Source organism: Pongo abelii, chromosome 15 (assembly GCF_028885655.2).
Source record: "Pongo abelii isolate AG06213 chromosome 15, NHGRI_mPonAbe1-v2.0_pri, whole genome shotgun sequence".
NCBI lineage: Eukaryota > Metazoa > Chordata > Mammalia > Primates > Hominidae > Pongo > Pongo abelii.
This window is the reverse complement of record NC_072000.2, coordinates 78,607,769-78,626,333: the sequence shown is the minus strand read 5'-3', so window position 1 is coordinate 78,626,333 and position 18,565 is coordinate 78,607,769. Positions and strand designations below refer to the sequence as shown.

The 18,565-nt window shown below is 47.5% G+C and overlaps 1 pseudogene; it reads left to right on the top strand.

The window, feature by feature from the left end:
- The first annotated feature begins 1,256 nt into the window (after window positions 1–1,256).
- On the top strand, window positions 1,257–2,123 carry LOC100451524 (small ribosomal subunit protein uS5-like; annotated as a pseudogene).
- The last annotated feature ends 16,442 nt before the right edge of the window (window positions 2,124–18,565 follow it).

Below are 18,565 nucleotides of genomic sequence, written 5' to 3'. Positions count from 1 at the left end.
ATAAATTTATTTACTTTAAAAAGGTACAGTAAAACCATGGTATAAAAGATTTTTTTTTAAAATTATACACCTGTATAGGGCACTTACTATGAAGGAAGCTTGCAGGACTGGAAGTTGCTCTGGGTGAGTGAGTGAGTGAGTGGTGAGTGACTGTAAAGGCCTAGGGCGTGATTGTGCTCTACTCCAGATCATATAAACGCTGTATATTTAGGCTACACTAAATTAATTTTTTAATTTTTTCCTTTTTTATTTTTTCTTTTGAGATAGAGTCTCGCTCTGTCACCCAGGCTGGAATGCAATGGTGCAATCTCACCTCATTGAAACCTCCGCCTCCTGGGTTAAAGCAATTCTCCTGCTTCAGCCTCCCAAGTAGCTGGGATTACAGGTGCACGCCACCACCCCCAGCTAATTTTTGTATTTTTAGTAGAGATGGGGTTTCACCGTGCTGGCCAGGCTGATCTCGAACTCCTCAGCTCATGATTCACCCACCTTGGCCTCCCAAAGTGCTGGGATTACAGGCGTGAGCTGCGGCGCCCGGCCACTTTTTTTCGGTTTTTTGTTTGTTTTTTTGTTTGTTTGTTTGTGACGGAGTCTCGCTCTGTCGCCCAGGCTGGAGTGCAGCGGGCTATCTCGGCTCACCACAAGCTCTGCCTCCTGGGTTCACGTCATTCTCCTGCCTCAGCCTCTGGAGTCGCTGGGACTACAGGCGCCCACCACCATGCCCGGCTAATTTTTTCTGTATTTTTAGTAGAGATGGGGTTTCACCGTGTTAGCCAGGATAGTCTCGATATCCTGACCTCGTGATCCACCTGCCTTGGCCTCCCAAAGTGCTGGGATTACAGGCGTGAGCCACCGCGCCCGGTCTTTTTTTCTGTTTAAAATTATTTTGGGGGCTGGGTGCAGTGGCTCACGCCTGTAATCCCAGCACTTTGGGAAGCCAAGGTGGGTTGATCACTTGAAGCCAGGAGTTCGAGACCAACCTGGCCAATACAGTGAAACCCCATCTCTACTAAAAATACAAAAATTAGCCGGGCGTGGTGATGGATGCCTGTAATCCCAGCTACTTGGGAGGCTGAGGCAGGAGAATCACTTGAACCCAGGAGGCGGAGGTTGCAGTGAGCTGAGATCACGCCACTGCACTCCAGCCGGGGCAACAGAGAAAGACTCCATCTCAAAAATAAATAAATAAATAAACATTTTATATTTTAAACTTTTTTTGTTAAAAACAGACACAAACCTTCTTATCCGAGAAAACACCAAATGGCGGATGATGCCGGTGCAGCGGGGGGGCCCGGAGGCCCTGGGGGCACTGGGATGGGGAACCATGGTGGCTTCCGCGGAGGCTTCGACAGTGGCATCGGGGGCCGGGTTCGCGGCCGTGAACGTGGCCAGGGCCGAGGCTGCGGAGCTCGCGGAGGCAAGGCCGAGGATAAGGAGTGGATGCCGTCACCAAGCTGGGCCGCTTGCTCAAGGACATGAAGATCAAGTCCCTGAAGGAGATCTGTATCTTCTCCCTGCCCATTAAGGAATCTGAGATCATTGACTTTTTCCTGGGGGCCTCTCTCAAGGACGAGATTTTGAAGATTATGCCCGTCCAGAAGCAGACCCGTGCCGGCGCGTTTGTTGCCATCGGGGACTACAATGGCCACGTCGGTCTGGGTATTAAGTGCTCCAAGGAGGTGGCCACTGCCATCCGTGGGGCCATCATCCTGGCCAAGCTCTCCATTGTCCCCGTAAGCAGAGGCTGCTGAGAGAACAAGATTGGCAAGCCCCACACCGTCCCTTGCAAGATGGCAGGCCGCTGCGCCTCTGTGCTGGTGCACCTCATCCCTACAACTGGGGACACTGGCATCGTCTTGGCGCCTGTGCCCAAGAAGCTGCTCATGACGGCTGGTATCAATGACTGTTACACCTCAGCCCAGGGCTGCACTGCCACCCTGGGCAACTTCACCAAGGCCACCTTTGATGCCATCTCTAAGACCTACAGCTACCTGACCCCCGACCTCTGGAAGAAGACTGTATTCACTAAGTCTCCCTATCAGGAATTCACTGACCACCTGGTCAAGACCCACACTAGGGTCTCGGTGCAGCGGACCCGGGCTCAAGCTGTGGCTACAACATAGGGTTTTTATACAAGAAAAATAAAGTGATTAAGCCTGAAAAAAAAAAAAAGAAACACAAACATACACATTAGCCTAGGCCTACACAGGGTCCAGATCATCAATATCACTGTCTCCCACCTTCCATTGTCACATCTCATCCCACCAGAAGGTCTCTAAGGGCAGTAACACATATGGGGCCGTCATCTCCTATAATAACAATGCCTTATTCTGGAATACTTCCTAAAGGACCTGCCTGAGGCTCTTCTTGAGAAGGTATCATTCTGAAGAAATACATGGTGGTTTGCTTGGTTTGTTTCTCCTTCCTTTTCCTTTTTTTTTTTTTTTTTTTTGGGACACAGATTCTCACTCTGTCACCCAGGCTGGAGTGGAGTGCCGTGGCACAATCACAGCTCACTGCAGCCTCAACCTCCTGGGCTTGTGATCCTCCCATCTCAGCCTCCCAAGTAGCTGAAGCTACAGGCATGTGCCACCATGCTCAGCTAATCTTTTTACTTTGTTGTAGAGATGGGGTCTCACTATGTTGTCCAGGCTCTTGAACTCCTGGGCTCAAGCAATCCTCCTGCCTCAGCCTCCCAAAGTGCTGGGATCAGAAGTGTGAGCCACTGCACCTGGACCTGTTTCTTTTTTCATCATAGATTTTCTTGTCAGCAAATACTGCACCATAAACATTCCTCTCTATTAAGGAAAATAGAGAGGAATCCATTGTCAGGGGGTCCATGTTTCCAAAATTTTTTGTTTTTTTTTTTTGAGACAGAGTCTCGCTCTCTCGCCCAGGCTGGAGTGCAGTGGCGCGATCTCGGCTCAGTGCAAGCTCCACCTCCTGAGTTTACTCCATTCTCCTACCTCAGCCTCCCGAGTAGCTGGGACTACAGGCGCCCACCACCACACCCGGCTAATTTTTTGTATTTTTAGTAGAGACGGGGTTTCACCATGTCAGCCAGGATGGTCTCGATCTCCTGACCTCGTGATCCACCCACCTCGACCTCTCGAAGTGCTGGGATTACAGGCGTGAACCACTGCGCCCGGCCCATGTTTCCAAGCTTTTTAAGGAGCTGGTTGAGGTCTGTAAAAGCTTTTGCTAAGCCCTTCACTGTGAATTTTCTTGGAAGTTCTTTTTCTTCTGCAGTTTCTTTTTCTCTTGTCTGTTCTTCAGCTATGTGTTCCTGTTCCAGTTCCAATAACCTCTCATTCATCGGTTCCTTAGGAACCCCCTCTAGGACCTCCTCAATGGCATCCTCATCCACACTGAGGTTAAAGTTGTTTGCCATCTCCAACCACAGCTATGCTAATTTTTTGCAATCCTTATCCTTGGCAAATCCTTTGAAGTCATGAACAAACCTATTCAGTTTCTTCTTCAGATGCCATGCAGACGTGCCTTGATGACATTGCCCCAGTCCCAAGCAAGGTCCTTGGTGCGGTCGTAAACGTTGTAATCCTTCTAGAATTACATTAGTGTCTTCTTAGTGTCTCTCTCAGTTGCAGTAATAGCCTGGGTAAAGGTCTTCCTTGGGTAGCTGATATGGTTTGGCTGTGTCTCTACCCAAATCTCATCTTGAATTGTAGCTCCCATAATTCTCATGTGTTGTGGGAGGAATCCGGTGGGAGATAATTGAATCATGGAGCGGTTTCCCCCATACTGTTCTCATGGTAGTGAATAAATCTTACAAGATCTGATGGGGCCGGGCATGGTGGCTCATGCCTGTAATCCCAGCACTTTGGGAGGCCAAAGCAGCCAAATCACTTGAGGTGAGGAATTTGAGACCAGTCTGGCCAATGTGGTGAAACCCCACCTCCACTAAAAATACAAAACTTAACCGGGTGTGGTGGTGCGCATCTGTAATCTTAGCTATTGGGGAGGCTGAGGCAGGAGAATTGCTTGAACCCAGGAGGTGGGGGTTGCAGTGAGCTGAGATCACGCCACTGCACTCTAGCCTGGGCGACAGAGCGAGACGTGGACTCAAACAAACAAAAAAAGATCTGATGGTTTTATAGGGAGAAAGCCCTTTCTCTTGGTTCTCATTCTGTCTTGTCTCCAGCCATGGAAAATATGACTTTCATCTTCCACCATGATTCTGAGACCTCCCCAGCCACGTGGAACTATGAGTCCATTAAACCTCTTTTTCTTTATAAACTACCCAGCCTGGAGTATGTCATTATCAGCAGCGTGAAAACGGACTAATAGAGTAGTAGCCCTTAAAAGCTGCTACAGCTCCTTGATCCATTGGTTGGATCAAAGAGGTGGTATTTGAAGGCAGAAACACCACTCTGATACTGGGATGAAGATCACCAGTAAAAGGCAGACGTTTGGGAACATTATCAACAATAAGCAAAATCTTGGAAAGTATGTTCTTCCCCAAACAATACTTCTCCACTGTGCTGGCATAGCAATTCAGGAGTGCACCTTGGAAGCGGAGGTTCCATGACTTTTCATTGCTCCTGAAGTACACTGGCAGTGTGTGCTTGTTTTTTTGTTTTAATTTTTAATTTTTAATTTATTTATTATTTATTTTTTTCTGAGATGGAATCTCGCTCTATTGCCAGGCTGGAGTGCAGTGGCATGATCTCAGCTCACTTCAACCTCCACCTCCCGGGTTCAAGCCATTCTCCTGCCTAAGCCTCCCGAGCAGCTGGGATTACAGGCATGCATCACCATGCCCCGCTAATTTTTGTATTTTTAGTAGAGATGGGGTTTCACCATGTTGGCTAGGATGGTCTCGATCTCTGGACCTCGTGATCCACCCACCTTGGTCTCCCAAAGTGCTGGGATTACAGGTGTGAGCCACCACGCCCAGCCTTTTGTTTGTTTTTTAAAAGACAGGATCTCACTCTGTCACCCAGGTTGGAATGCAGTGGCATGATCATTGCTCACTACAGCCTTGAACTCCTGGGCTCAAGAGATCCTCCTCCCTTGGCCTCCCAAAGTGCTGGGATTACAGGTGTGGGCCACCATGCCAGGCCTCAACATGCATTTATTGATAAGCTGCAAGGCCCTGGAGTTCTTCCTGTTCCAGATCACAAAGGGTTTCCGTTTGTAACCTGCCACATTGCTCTCAAGCAAGACTGTTATTCTGTCCTTAAAAGCCGTGAAACCTGGCATTAACTTGGCCTCTTTATAAATGAAAGTACTTTCAGGCATCCATTTTCAGAATAGGAGGTTTCATCCATATTAAAGATTTGCTCCTGCAAGTAATTTTCCTCACAATCAGCTTATCTAGAGTTTCCAAAAATTCTTCAGCTGCCTTCACATCAGCACTTACAGACTCACCACTCACTTTCACATTATGTAATGAATAACGATTCTTGAATAGTTTAAGCCACCCAGAGCTAGCAGTAAATTCCACACTGTAGTTGGATTCAGTCTTTTCTTTCAACATCACAAACTTTGCTTTGTCAGTGATTGTCATGTGGCTGAGAGGGATATGCTTCTGTGTCTGGTCTTCAATCCAGGTCATTAGAAATGTAACCAGATCAGATTTAGGCCCTTCTCTCATTTTTGTTCATTTCATTGCCTTCAATGAAGCAGATCCTTTAACAGCTTCCATCATTTTGTTCTTGTTCTTCAAAATCATAGCTATGGTGGAATGGACCTGCCTGCCTGGCAAGCAATAGCCATTGCGGATTTGCCACCTTTGTAGTTCTTAATCACTTTTAATTTTGCTTCCAGGTCAACCACTCGATGTGGCCTCTTCCTGGCAACATTAGCTGTGAATTTTGTATGTGTGGGGGCCATAAAACAAAATGACGCAAGGTCAAATCAAACAGAGAAAAAGGTGTAATCAAGAGATGCAGTAAACGCAAGATGTATGTAGGAGTGTACTCTAAAATAACAGGAAGGCTGAGGCAGGAGGATCACTTGAACCCGGGAGTTTGAGGCTGCAGTGAGCTATGATTGCACCACTGTACTCCAGCCTGGGAGACAAAGCAAGACCTTGTCTCTAAAAATAAAAATCAGACCAGGCACAGTGGCTCATGCCTGTAACCCCAACACTTTGGGAAACCGAGATGGGCAGATTGCTTGCACTCAGGAGTTCGAGACCAGCCTGGGCAACACGGTGAAACCCCGCCTCTACCAAAAATACAAAAGTTAGCTAGGTGTGGTGCCGCATGCCTGTAATCCCACCTACTCAGGGATGGGGAAGGCTGAGGCAGGAGAACCACTTGAACCTGGGAGGTAGAGGCGGCAGTGAGCCGAGATTGTACCACTGCACTCCACCCTGGGCAACAGAGTGAGACTCTGTCTCAAAAAAATAAATAAATAAAAAATAAAAATCAATTAATTTAAAACATGTATTTTTCTAAAATAAATAAATAAAATAACAATTAAAACGCGCAGCATAGGCCGGGTGCAGTGGCTCATACCTATAATCCCAGCAGTTTGGGAGGCCAAGGTAAGAGGATTGCTTGAAGCCTGGAGTACAAAACCAGCCTGGCAACAAAGTGAGACCTTTATCTCTACAAAATAAAATAAAAATTCAAAGTAAGTACAGTATAGTAAATACATAACCCAGTAATAGAGTCGCTAATTATCATTATCAAGTATTATGCACTGTACATAATTGTGTGTACTATACTTTTATATGACTGGCAGCACAGATTTGTTTACACCAGCATTACCACAAACACATGAGTAATGCATTGCACTACAGTGACTTTATTTTTCATTTATTTATTTATTTATTTATTTATTATTTTTTTTTTTTTGAGCAAAGTTTCCCTCTGTCGCCCAGGCTAGAGTGCAGTGGCACAATCTCAGCTCACCACAAGCTCTGCCTCCTGGGTTCACGCCATTCTCCTGCCTCAGCTTCCTGAGTAGCTGGTACTACAGGCGCCCACCACCACACCTGGCTAATTTTTTTGTATTTTCAGTAGAGATGGCGTTTCACCGTGTTAGCCAGGATGGTCTTGATCTCCTGACCGCGTGATCCACCTGCCTCAGTCTCCCAAAGTGCTGGGATTACAGGCGTGAGCCACCGCACCGGCTTATTTTTCCTTTTTTTTTTTTTTTTTTGAGACAGAGTTTCGCCCCTGTTGCCCAGGCTGGAGTGCAATGGCACAATCTTGGCTCACTGCAACCTCTGCCTCCCGGGTTCAAGTGATTCTCCTGTCTCAGCCTCCCAAATACTTGGGCTTACATGTGCCTGCCACCATGTCCAGCTAATTTTTTTTTTTTTTTTTTTTTGTATTTTTAACATAGGCAGGGTTTCGCCATGTTGGTCAGACTGGTCTCGAACTCCTGACCTCAAGTGACCCACCCACCTCGGCCTCCCAAAGTGCTGGGATTACAGGTGTGAGCCACCACGTCCAGCCTACAATGACTTTAAGACTTCTACCACATCACCAGAAGATAGGAATTTTTCAGCTCATTTATAATGTTATGGGACCACTGTTTATAAGTGAACTGTCATTGACAGAAACAAAATTATGTGGCACATAACTGTATTTAGTAGTAGAATTCCTAGGTCATAGAGGATGTATATATTCATTACTAAAATATCTTTAATAGATATTGCCAGACAATTTTCCAACGTGGGTGTACCAATTCACCATCCCATCTGAGGCACCAGAGGTTTTTAACATTCTGCAGGTGATTCTAATATTCAGCCAAGGCTAAGAAGCACTGCCTTGCAGTGTTGATGATAACTTTAGGGAGGGCTCTGATGGAGAGCTATGAGAACCTGTAATGACGAGGCTTGATCCAGGAAGGAAGGAAGGAAGGAAGAGGTCCCAGAAAGGGTGCTTGGCTGATCTCTGAGGGTTCACTCTAAGAGGCCAGACGGTAAGGAAGGCTAGCACAGCTGCAGCACAGGGAGAGTGGTCGGAGACTGTGGGGCAGAGAGGCAGGCAGGGGTTAGAAAATACCAGGCTTTCAAGGCCATGTCAAGGATTATCTTTTTATCCTTTTATTTGGAAATAAGGCCGGGTGCGGTGGCTCATGCTTGTAATCCCAGTGCTTTGCGAGGCTGAGGTGGGTGGATCACTTGAGGTCAGGAGTTAGAGACCAGCCTTGTCAATATGGTGAAACCCCATCTCTACTAAAAATACAAAAAAAAAAAAAAAAAAGGCCAGGCACGGTGGCTCACACCTGTAATCCCAGCACTCTGGGAGCCCGAGGCAGGTGGGTCACTTGAGGTCAGGAGTTCGAGACCAGCCTGGCCAACATGGTTAAACCCTGTCACTACTAAAAATACAAAAAAAATATAGCTGGGCATGGTGGTGCATGCCTGTAATCCCAGCTGCTCAGGAGGCTGAGGCAGGAGAATCACTGGAACCTGGGAGGCTGAGGTTATAGCTAACTGAGATCACATCACTGCATTCCAGCCTGGGCAACAGAGTAAAATGTGACTTTCATCTTCCACCATGGAAGATGAAAAATAAATAAGTAAAACTATCTCAAAAAATAAATAAATAAAATAAAATCATTTTGAAATAATTTTAAGCTGATAGAAAAGTTGCAAAAATAATAAAGTCCCATGTATCCATGTAACTTCCCCTCATGTTAAAACTCACATAAGTATCATAAAATGATCAGAACCAGAAAAATAGCAGTACAATATTACTAACCAAACTACAGTGCTTAGTCACATTTCACCAGTTTTCCCCCAATGTCTTTTTCCTGTTTCAGGATCCAATCCAGGGTCCACGTTGCATTTAGTTGCTGTCTCCCTCGTCTCCTCCAATCTATGTCAGTTCTTCAGGTTTGCCTCATGGCTTTGACACATTTTAAGAGTACTGGTCAGTTAGGATGCAGAGTGTCTTGCAATTTTGGCTTGTCTGACATTTTCTCAGGATTAGATCAAGGTTATAAATTTCTGGCAAGAATTCCACAGACATTATCTTAGCACTGGCACTGTTAACCTCAATCACTTCATTTCCTTGGCGTCTGCCAGGTTTTCCCATTGCAAAGTGACTGTTTTAACATTTTTACTAAGAAAAAAGGGATGGCATTGAAGGATTTGAAGCAAGGGAAGTAACTTTAGATTTATGTTTTAAAAATCCCGCGCTGGTGGCAACATGAAGAACAGATTAGAAGGGGCTAGAATGTATGTGGGGAAGATTGGTTGGGAGTATACTGCAGTCTAATATGTGATGGTGGAAGCGGAGAGAAGTAGGCAGATTCTAGAGATGTTTAGAAATATCCTGGCCAGGTGTGGTGGCTCATGCCTGTAATCTCAGCACTTTGGGAGGCTGGGAGGCAGGAGGATTAGTTGGGCCCAAGAGTTCAAGACCAGCCTGGGCAACATATTGAGACTCCCATCTCTACAAAAAAAAATATTTTTTTAAATTAGCTGAGCATGGCTGGGCACAGTGGCTCACCCTTGTAATCCCAGCACTTTGGGAGGCCAAAGTGGGTGGATAACCTGAGGTCAGGAGTTCAAGATCAGCCTGGCCAACATGGTGAAACCCTGTCTCTACTAAAAATACAAAAAATTAGCTGGGCGTGGTGGCGGGTGCTTGTAATCCCAGCTACTCGGGAGGCTGAGGCAGGAGAATCACTTGAACCCAGGAGGCAGAGGTTGCAGTGAGCCGAGATCACAACATTGCATTCCAGCCTATGTAACAACAACGAAACTGTGTCTCAAAAAAAAAAATTAGCTGGGCATAGTGGTGCACACCTGTGGTCCCAGCTACTCAGGAGGCTGAGGTGGGAGGATCGCTTGAGCCCAGGAGGTCGAGGCTGCTCCAGCCAGGGAGACAGAGTGAGACTCTGTCTCATAAAAAGGAATATCTAGAGATATTTAAAACCGTAGGGCAGGTTAATGAGACCATGCAGAGATTCTGATTTAATTGGTGTGCAGTCTGGCCTGGGCAGAGCCAATCTTAAAAGCACCCATGTAATTGTAATGTTGAGCCGCAGGTGAGGTCTGTGTCCAGCCCACAGCTTGCTCTACACGGGCCTCAGATGAAAGCTACTCAGAAGAACAACACTCAATCTGCTCAGGTCTGTTTGGACACATGGGGATGAAGATGGAGCTGGGGGGGCATCCCCTGCCATCTTCTCACAACCCAGAGAAAGCTGACTGGTGGGGAGGGTAGAGGAAGCTAATGAGAGCAGGGGACCCAGGGAGCACTTACTAGCACACCACTGACTCCCTAGGTAGGGTTGCCAGAGAAAATACAATCAAATCAGAATTTTTGGTAAATAATGAATAATTTTTAGTATGTCTCAAATATTGCATGGAGCATATACATACTAAAAAATTATTATTTTTGGCCAGGCACAGTGGCTCACACCTATAATCCCAGCATTCTGGGAGGCTGAGGTGGGTGGATCAATCGAGGTCAGGAGCTCGACACCAGCCTGACAAAAATGGTGAAACCCCATCTCTAATAAAAAAAAAAAAAAATACAAAATTAGCCAGGCATAGTGGCACACAGCTGTAATCCCAGCTACTCGGGAGGTTGAGGCAAGAGAATCACTTGAATCTGGGAGGTGGAAGTTGCAGTGAGCCGAGATCACACCATTGCACTCCAGCCTGGGCAACAAGGGCAAAATTCCGTCTCAAAAAAAATATCTATTATTTGTTTATCTGAAATTCAAATTTAATTGGGTAGTTCCTATTTTTATTTGCCAAATGTGGCAATTCTATCCCCAAGACAAGGATCCAATGGGTTTGGCTCATTCCCATCCAGTTCAGCAGCTTCCAGACCAAAGGGACTATTCTCTGCCTCTGCCTCCTCCTCTCGCTCCTGTCTCATCCCTAGTCTGGCCTGACCAAGAGCAGGTCAGTACAGGCACCGGCTCCCTCTCACCCCACTGACCAGCCTTTACTTGAGAACACACAGGGGTTTCTGTCACAGGACCTGGGGGAAACACTCAGCCTTCCACTCCAAACACACTCACTTCTTCATTCAGTGAATATTTTTTGAGCACCTACTATGTGCCAGGCGCTGTTCTAGCCAGAGGGATAAGCAGTGGACAAGTCAGATGAGTTCCTGCTCTCTGGGGGCCTCTGTTCCTGCATTTCAGGTTGAGGAAATGGACAATAACCCAGAAAACGACTGTTGAAATGGTGATGACAGCAGTGAAAGGACATGGCAACAGTGACTGAGACCAACTTGAGATGGGGTCTGAGAGGGCCTCACTGAGCAGGTGACATTACTTTGAGTTGAAGGACTGGCAAGAGCCAGCTACATAAACACGTAGGGAGGAGTCTTCCATCGGGTAGGGCTCCAGCACGTCTGGCCGGTTGGTGGGACTTGCCAGTTCCTGTGGTGTGAATACTCCATCCTAGCCAATTCCAAGCTACCCATATGACACGGCAATTTTAAGAAAGCTAATATTTATGTATTTATTTATTTACTTTTTTGAGATAAGGTCTCACTCTCACTTTGTTACTCAGGCTGGAGTGCAGTGGCACAATCACAGCTCACTACAGCCTCGACCTCCCAGGCTCAAGTATTCCTTCCACCTCAGCCTCCTGAGTAGCTGGTACTACAGGTGCACACCACCACACCCGGCTAATTTTTTTTGTAAAGATGAGGTTTTACCACAGGCTGGTCTCAAACTCCTGGACTCAAGCCATACTCCCACTTTGGCCTCCCAAAGTATTGGAACTACAGACGTGAGCCACCGCGCTTGGCCAGAAGCTAACATTTTAAATGGTTTTGGACCTTAGAGTGTGAGGGCCAAATGGCTGTATTAAGATCCTACTCACATGGGGTTTTTCCAGGCTATAGGCCTCAGTTTCTTCTCCCCATCCATCTTCTCCACTCATTCACGGCAATTTTTGATTTTTAGACAGGGTCTCACTCTGTCGCCCAGGCTGTAGAGCAGTGGTATGATCTCCAGGGTTCAAGTGATCTTCCCACCTCAGCCCCCTACCTCCCAGTAAGTAGCTGGGACTACAGGAGTGCACCACCATACCCAGGTAAGCACTGAGACTTTTGAGAGGCCCTTTCGGAAATCCAGGAGAGGCAGTCTTGCTCCTTTTTGCCCCACAACACCATTGCCTCCCTGTTTCCTCTCATAACATATTCCTGGCTGGAGAAAAACTGACTTTAAAAACCAAAGTCTTAGGCCAGACGCGGTGGCTCACACCTGTAATCCCAGAACTTCGGGAGGCCAAGGCGGGTGGATCACGAGGTCATGAGATCGAGACCATCCTGGCTAACACGGTGAAACCCCGTCTCTACTAAAAATACAAAAAAATTAGCCAGGAGTGGCGGCGTGCGCCTGTAGTCCCAGCTGCTGGGGAGGCTGAGGCAGGAGAATGGCATGAATCTGGGAGGCGGAGCTTGCAGTGAGCCAAGATCGCACCACTGCACTCCAGCCTGGATGACAGAGCAAGACTCCGTCTAAATAAATAAATAAATAAATAAAAAACCAAACTCTTGCCAGGCAAGGTGGCTCATGCCTGTAATCCCAGCACTTTGGGAGGCCGAGGTGGGTAGATCACCTGAGGTCGGGAGATCAAGACCATCCTGGCTAACACGGTGAAATCCCATCTCTACTAAAAATACAAAAAATTAGCCAGGCGTGGTGGTGTGCGACTGTAGTCCCAGCTACTCGGGAGGCTGAGGCAGGAGAATTGCTTGAACCCAGGAGGCAGAGGTTGCAGTGAGCCGAGATTGTGCCACTGCACTCCAGCCTGGGCGACAGTGCAAGACTCTGTCTAAAAAACAAGCAAAACAAAGAAAACACAAGTCAAAGATATTTGGCTCCCTCCTATTTCCATGAAGATGAGCTCTGAGGATCAGTGGATCCTGCAGCCATCAGCCCCTGTCCTGGATACTGCCATGCAACTAAGTTATGCCTCCCTTGTTGTGTCCCAATTCTATTTTTTGTCTTTTGTGTGTGTGTGTGTTTGTGTGTGTGTGTGTGTGTGTTTTGTTTGTTTGGTATTAGATTCGAGGTTTTTTGTTTGTTTGTTTGGAGACAGACTGTCGCTCTGTCACCAGGCTGAAGTGCAGTGGCACAATCTCAGCTCACTGCATCCTCCTCCTACGAGGTTCAAGCAATTCTTCTGCCTCAACCTCCTGAGTAGCTGGGACTACAGGCGTGCACCACCATGCCTGGCTAATTTTTGTGCTTTTAGTAGAGACAGGGTTTTACCGTCTTAGCCAGGCTGGTCTCGAACTCCTGACCTCGCGATCTGCGTGCCTTGGCCTCCCAAAGTGCTGGGATTACAGGTTACAGGTATGAGCCACTTCACCCAGCTTTTTTTTTTTTTTTTTTTTTTTTGAGACAGGGTCTCACTCTCCCAGGCTGGAGTGCAGTGGTACAATCTCGGCTCACTGCAACCTCTGCCTCCTGGGTTCAAACGATTCTCCTGCCTCAGCCTCCCAAGTAGCTGGGTTTACAGGCATGCACCACCATGCCTGGCTCATTTTTTGTATTTTTAGTAGGGACTGGGTTTCACCTTGTTGGCCAGGCTGGTCTCGAACTCCTGACCTCAAATGATCCGCCCACTTCAGCCTCCCAAAGTGCTGGGATTACAGGCGTGAGCCACTGCACCTGGCCTTTTTTTTTTCCTCTTATTTTTAGACACAAGATCTCACTCTGTAACTCAGGCTAGAGTGCAGTGGCTCAATCATAGCTCACTGGCAGCCTTGAACTCCTGGCCTCAAGTGATCTTCCTGCCTCAGCCTCTCAAAGCAGTAAGATTACAAGCATGTACCATTGTGCCCCAATTTTGTTTTTGGTTTTGTTGTTGTTGTTGTTGTTGTTGTTTTGAGATGGAGTCTCGCTCTGTTACCCAGGCTGGAGTGCAGTGGTGCAATCTCAGCTCACTGCAAACTCCGCCTCCCAGGTTCAAGCGATTCTCCTGACTCAGCCTCCTGAGTAGCTGGGATTTCAGGCACCTGCCACCATGCCCAGCTAATTTTTGTATTTTTAGTAGAGACGGGGTCTCACCATGTTGGCCAGGCTGGTCTCAAACTTCTGACCTCAGGTGATCCGCCTGCCTCAGCCTCCCAACATGTTGGGATTACAGGCGTGAGCCACCATGCCCGGCCCACCCTCCCAATTCTAACTTAAGTGACAACAGATAACTCTGCCCAGTTAAGGAGCCTAGAAACTGATCTTGACTGTAATACCCGCAGTCTGCCACACTGCAGAGGCAACTGTCTGAGCCAGGATGGGCTGCAGCGGGGGAGGGAGGCAGGTGAAGGAAAGAGAACCAAAAGCCACTCAGCCTGGATGCTCCCCAAATACCTCCCTGACCCCACAGCCTGCACTTCTTCTCCTCCTGGCCCTGGGGGCTGCAGTATGGAGCTGGGTGAGGCATTGGTGAGGACCCCCGTGGCCTTCCTGCCTTCTGCCAACCCAGTGTTCTCCGCAGGCAGAGGGTCATACATGAGCAGCTGCTTGCCCAGTCTCCTCCTGGCTGCCCTCCTATCTCTGTTCCCCCAGCTCTCTGCCTGGCAGGGAAGACCTCCTAGAGTTAAGTAGATTTCATGCTATTTTCAAAGTCATTTTTCATGGAAAAAAAAATTTTTTTTTGATGGAGTCTCATTCTGTTGCCCAGGCTGGAGTGCACTGGCGCGACCTCAGCTCACTGCAACCTCCTCCTCCTGGGTTCAAGCGATTCTCCTGCCTCAGCCTCCAGAGTAGCTGGGATTACAGATGCCCGCTATCACACCTGGCTGATTTTTGTATTTTCAGTAGAGACGGGGTTTCGCCATATTGGCCAGGCTGGTCTCGAACTCCTGACCTTGTGATCCACCCGCCTCGGCTTCCCAAAGTGCTGGGATTACAGGCGAGAGCCACCGCTCCCAGCCACATGGAAAAATTTTTATACCATTAAACCTACTTTCTGCTGCTTCTTATCTAAAACCTTCCCTCCTCCTCTTCCATGAGATAACCTAGCAATGGGAACACTTACGAACCCACTACTGACACCCTACAGGTAACCTGGGTGTCACTGGCTGGGGTTGGGGAGAAGCAATCACACTAGGAGAAGGTTCTGGTGAGATATCAGGCCAATGAAAGGAGACAGCCATGGGGCAGGAGCAGGATCCCCTGCACACACTCTCAGGACTTTGCTTCTCAGCCTTCCAGCCCCATCCTGACAACTGCCTGGTGGCATGAGCCCTGTCCCCTAGCTTCCCATCCTCCTGTGACAGCCACCAAACTGGAATGAGTCTTTTACAACCAGTGACTAGGGTCACCTGAGGGGCAACTGAGGCATTTCCCAGAGACTCCCAGGCAGCCGACACTCAAAGAGCTGGCTCATTCTCAGAAAATAGGCCACAAGGTACCAGACACAGATCAGCCAGCATAGGCTTCCTGTGAGCCTGCTGCACTTTTTGCCCGTTCCATATGGAAGCCTCTATCACACTGTGTCACACCACAGCTGCTGCAAACTGAGGCCTTTGTGAGGACAAGAGTTGAATACAAACGGCTCTGTCTCCTCAGCTCACAGCACAGAGCTCAGCCTCTCAGAGGCTGCTAGATAGGAACCTATTACATCTGCCAGATCCCTTGTGAGCAGGGCCGACACAGCCCTTGGCCAAGACTTGTCCAGTAGCCTCAGGTGTGACCTGGCATGAAAGCTGTGCTCAGGGAAAAGGATGGGACAGGGATGGGCTGGACCAGTGGAATTCTCTTCCCTGTGATTACCCGGCAGTGTGCAACCTTGTGAAACCTGCCATGTTTCTAGGGTACTGCTGGGATGGAGGTATGGGAGAGAGAACGTTCTAGGACGACTCTCAGCTTTCTGGACAGTTTAACTAAGAACCTGATGCTGCAGAAACTGGGGTGAAAAATACTCAGAGAAGTGTGTCCAAGGGGAACGGGGGGATGAGCCAGATTGGCAGGCAGTGAAAATGAAGCAATGGTGGGACATCCAGGAGCAGCAGTTGGGATATGAGGTGGATGCTCAGGACCCAGAAGCCACCAGCAATGCCCTGGGGCCTGAGTGCTGGACTGCAGAGAAACATTTGGGGAGCAGCTTATGTTGATCTCCATCAAAATCCTCTTCCTCCAGGGGATAAATGTGGAGATAATTTTTTTTTAATTATTCAATGTTTCACTGGATTTTTTAGGGGGTGGTGAAGCTTTTATATTTAAGATTGTTAAATCTTAACATCATCTGAGGTCAGGAGTTCAAGACCAGCCTGACCAACATGGTGAAAACCCGTCTCTACTAAAAATACAAAATTAGCCAGTCGTGATGGCGCACACCTGTAATCCCAGCTACTCAGGAGGCTGAGGCAGGAGAATTGCTTGAACCCAGGAGGCGGAGGTTGCAGTGAGCCAAGATTGCACCACTGCAGCCTGGGCAACAAGAGCAAAACTCTGTCTCAAAAAAAAAAATTGTTAGAAGCACTTGTTAAATTACAACTGCACAGAATGTTGGAAGAAGATGCAAAGTTAACCTCACATTTTTTTTTCTTCCTTTATTCACACATTGTTCATTTCACTGGACTTTCTTTCTACACTGCATCAGAGACAGAAAATCGTGAAGAAAAATACAAATAAGTTCAACAGATGTTGATTTCAAAAATCAGCATGAAGTATTCTTAGCAAATATGGTCACCACTTGGTATCCCTGCCTTTCTAAGCAGATTAGAAAGGGAACAGCTTTTCTACACAAGAATAATTTATCCATACTTATGAAACCTTTTCCAAATCAATAAATATTGATATGCCATTTTTAATCTTAATTTCTTCCAACAGAAGCTAAAATTTCTGCCTGTGAGTTCAGGGCTCAGTGCTAGCCTCTGGCAAAAACACCTTTCAGTCCTGGGACAGGAGTGTCTTTAACCTAGAGGGTAACCTTGAACGACAGTATCCATGGGTATTGACTTCCTCCTAGAAAACAGGAATCAGACTCCCAGGGGTTCTCAAACTGGGCTCATCTAACACTATGTGCAGGGTACTATCCTATAGGCATTACTGTAATCCCATCTTACAGATGGAAAAAGTGAGGCACAGCAAGGTTATGTAACTCATCCATGTGCATATACTACCTCTCCAATGTCTAAGGTTGGAGTCAGCAGGTGTGAATGGGGCCCTGGAATCCACACTCCTAATAAGTTCTCACGGAGACTGCAATCCAGGTGGTTTTTAGACCCCACTGTGAGATACTCCTCCAGGCATCAGAGGATTTGCTCTGGTTTGAGAGTGCAGGCAAAAGAGGAAACAGGAGAATCCAGAACCCCAATAAGGGTCGTTCTCGGGAAGTTGCTACCACCCTCTGACGGCCAAAGCAGTAAGGCGGATACACCGGGGGTTGGGAAATCAGAGCCGCCTGCGTATTGGGAACCCAGAGACTTTGTCTGTTGCTGCACCCGATTGCCATCTGCTGGCTATATGTGGCTATTGCAGGCCAGATGGGAACATCCCCAGTCCAACCGCTCCATCAAATGTTAAATGGTTACATTGGTGGTGGGGCTTCAGTGAAGACTCCAGGGCTCAGTCCAGAGCCTCAACAACGCCACTTGTGGGAGGGAGAGAAGCATGCAGGGGAAAAGGTCAGTCTGAATGAGGGGTTGGTGGGGAGAAATAAGCCGGAGAGGAAAGTAGGGGCCAGAATCAGGTGGGCCTCAATACAGAGTTAGGATTTTGTACTGAGGGCAGCGGGAAATCCAGCAGTGAGTCAGACTTTCGGTAGGATCATCCTGGCCTGTCAGGAAGAACTAGGATAGTATGAGTGGAGGCAGAGTCGGTTTGAAAATTGTTCCAGTATCAAAGATGAGGAACAGATGCTGGTATAGATTAGGGGGTAGCTGTGGGGATGCAGAAAAATGGTCCACAAGAAATATGGAGGAAGGAGGATTATGTCTGATAAAACCAAATCCCAAAGGAAAACAGCAGGAAAGGGATAGAGATCCCATTTCACTCATTCCTTCTTGCAACACATTTTAGCACCTACGATGCCAGGAACAAATCTACCTGCTGGGAACACGGTGGTGTGAGCAAGCCAGGGAAAAAAGCCCAGATTTTCATGGAGCTTACATTCTGCTGGGGAGGTGGGCAATAATCAAATAAGCAAATAAACAAGAGAAACATCAGATGGGAGTAAACACCATGAGAATGAAAAAGTGGTGTGATGGTGACCCTCAGAGATCTGAATGGTAAGAAGTCTGCCATGTAAATATGACAGGGAAAAGCATTCTAGACCATAGGAGCAAATGCAAGGGCCTTTAGAGCAGAAACAAGTGTTCAAGACCAGAGGCAGCTGGTATGGCTGTAGCATGGTGGGTTAGGGCCAGCATGGAGCAAGAGGCAGAGTCAGGGGCAGATTATCTGGGCTTTGTAAGGCAGCACAAGGAATTCTAGGAGTAAAGGGAAGCCACGGACACATTTTAGGCAGGAAAGTGAAAATCCGATTTCGTAAACTCTCTCGCTGCTCTATGGAGAATGGGTTGTATAGGGGCCAGGCATGGTGGCTCATGTCTATAATCCCAGCACTTTGAGAGGCCGAGGCAGGCAGATCTCTTGAGGTCAGGAGTTCGAGACCAGCCTGGCCAACATAGTGAAACCCTGTCTCTACTAA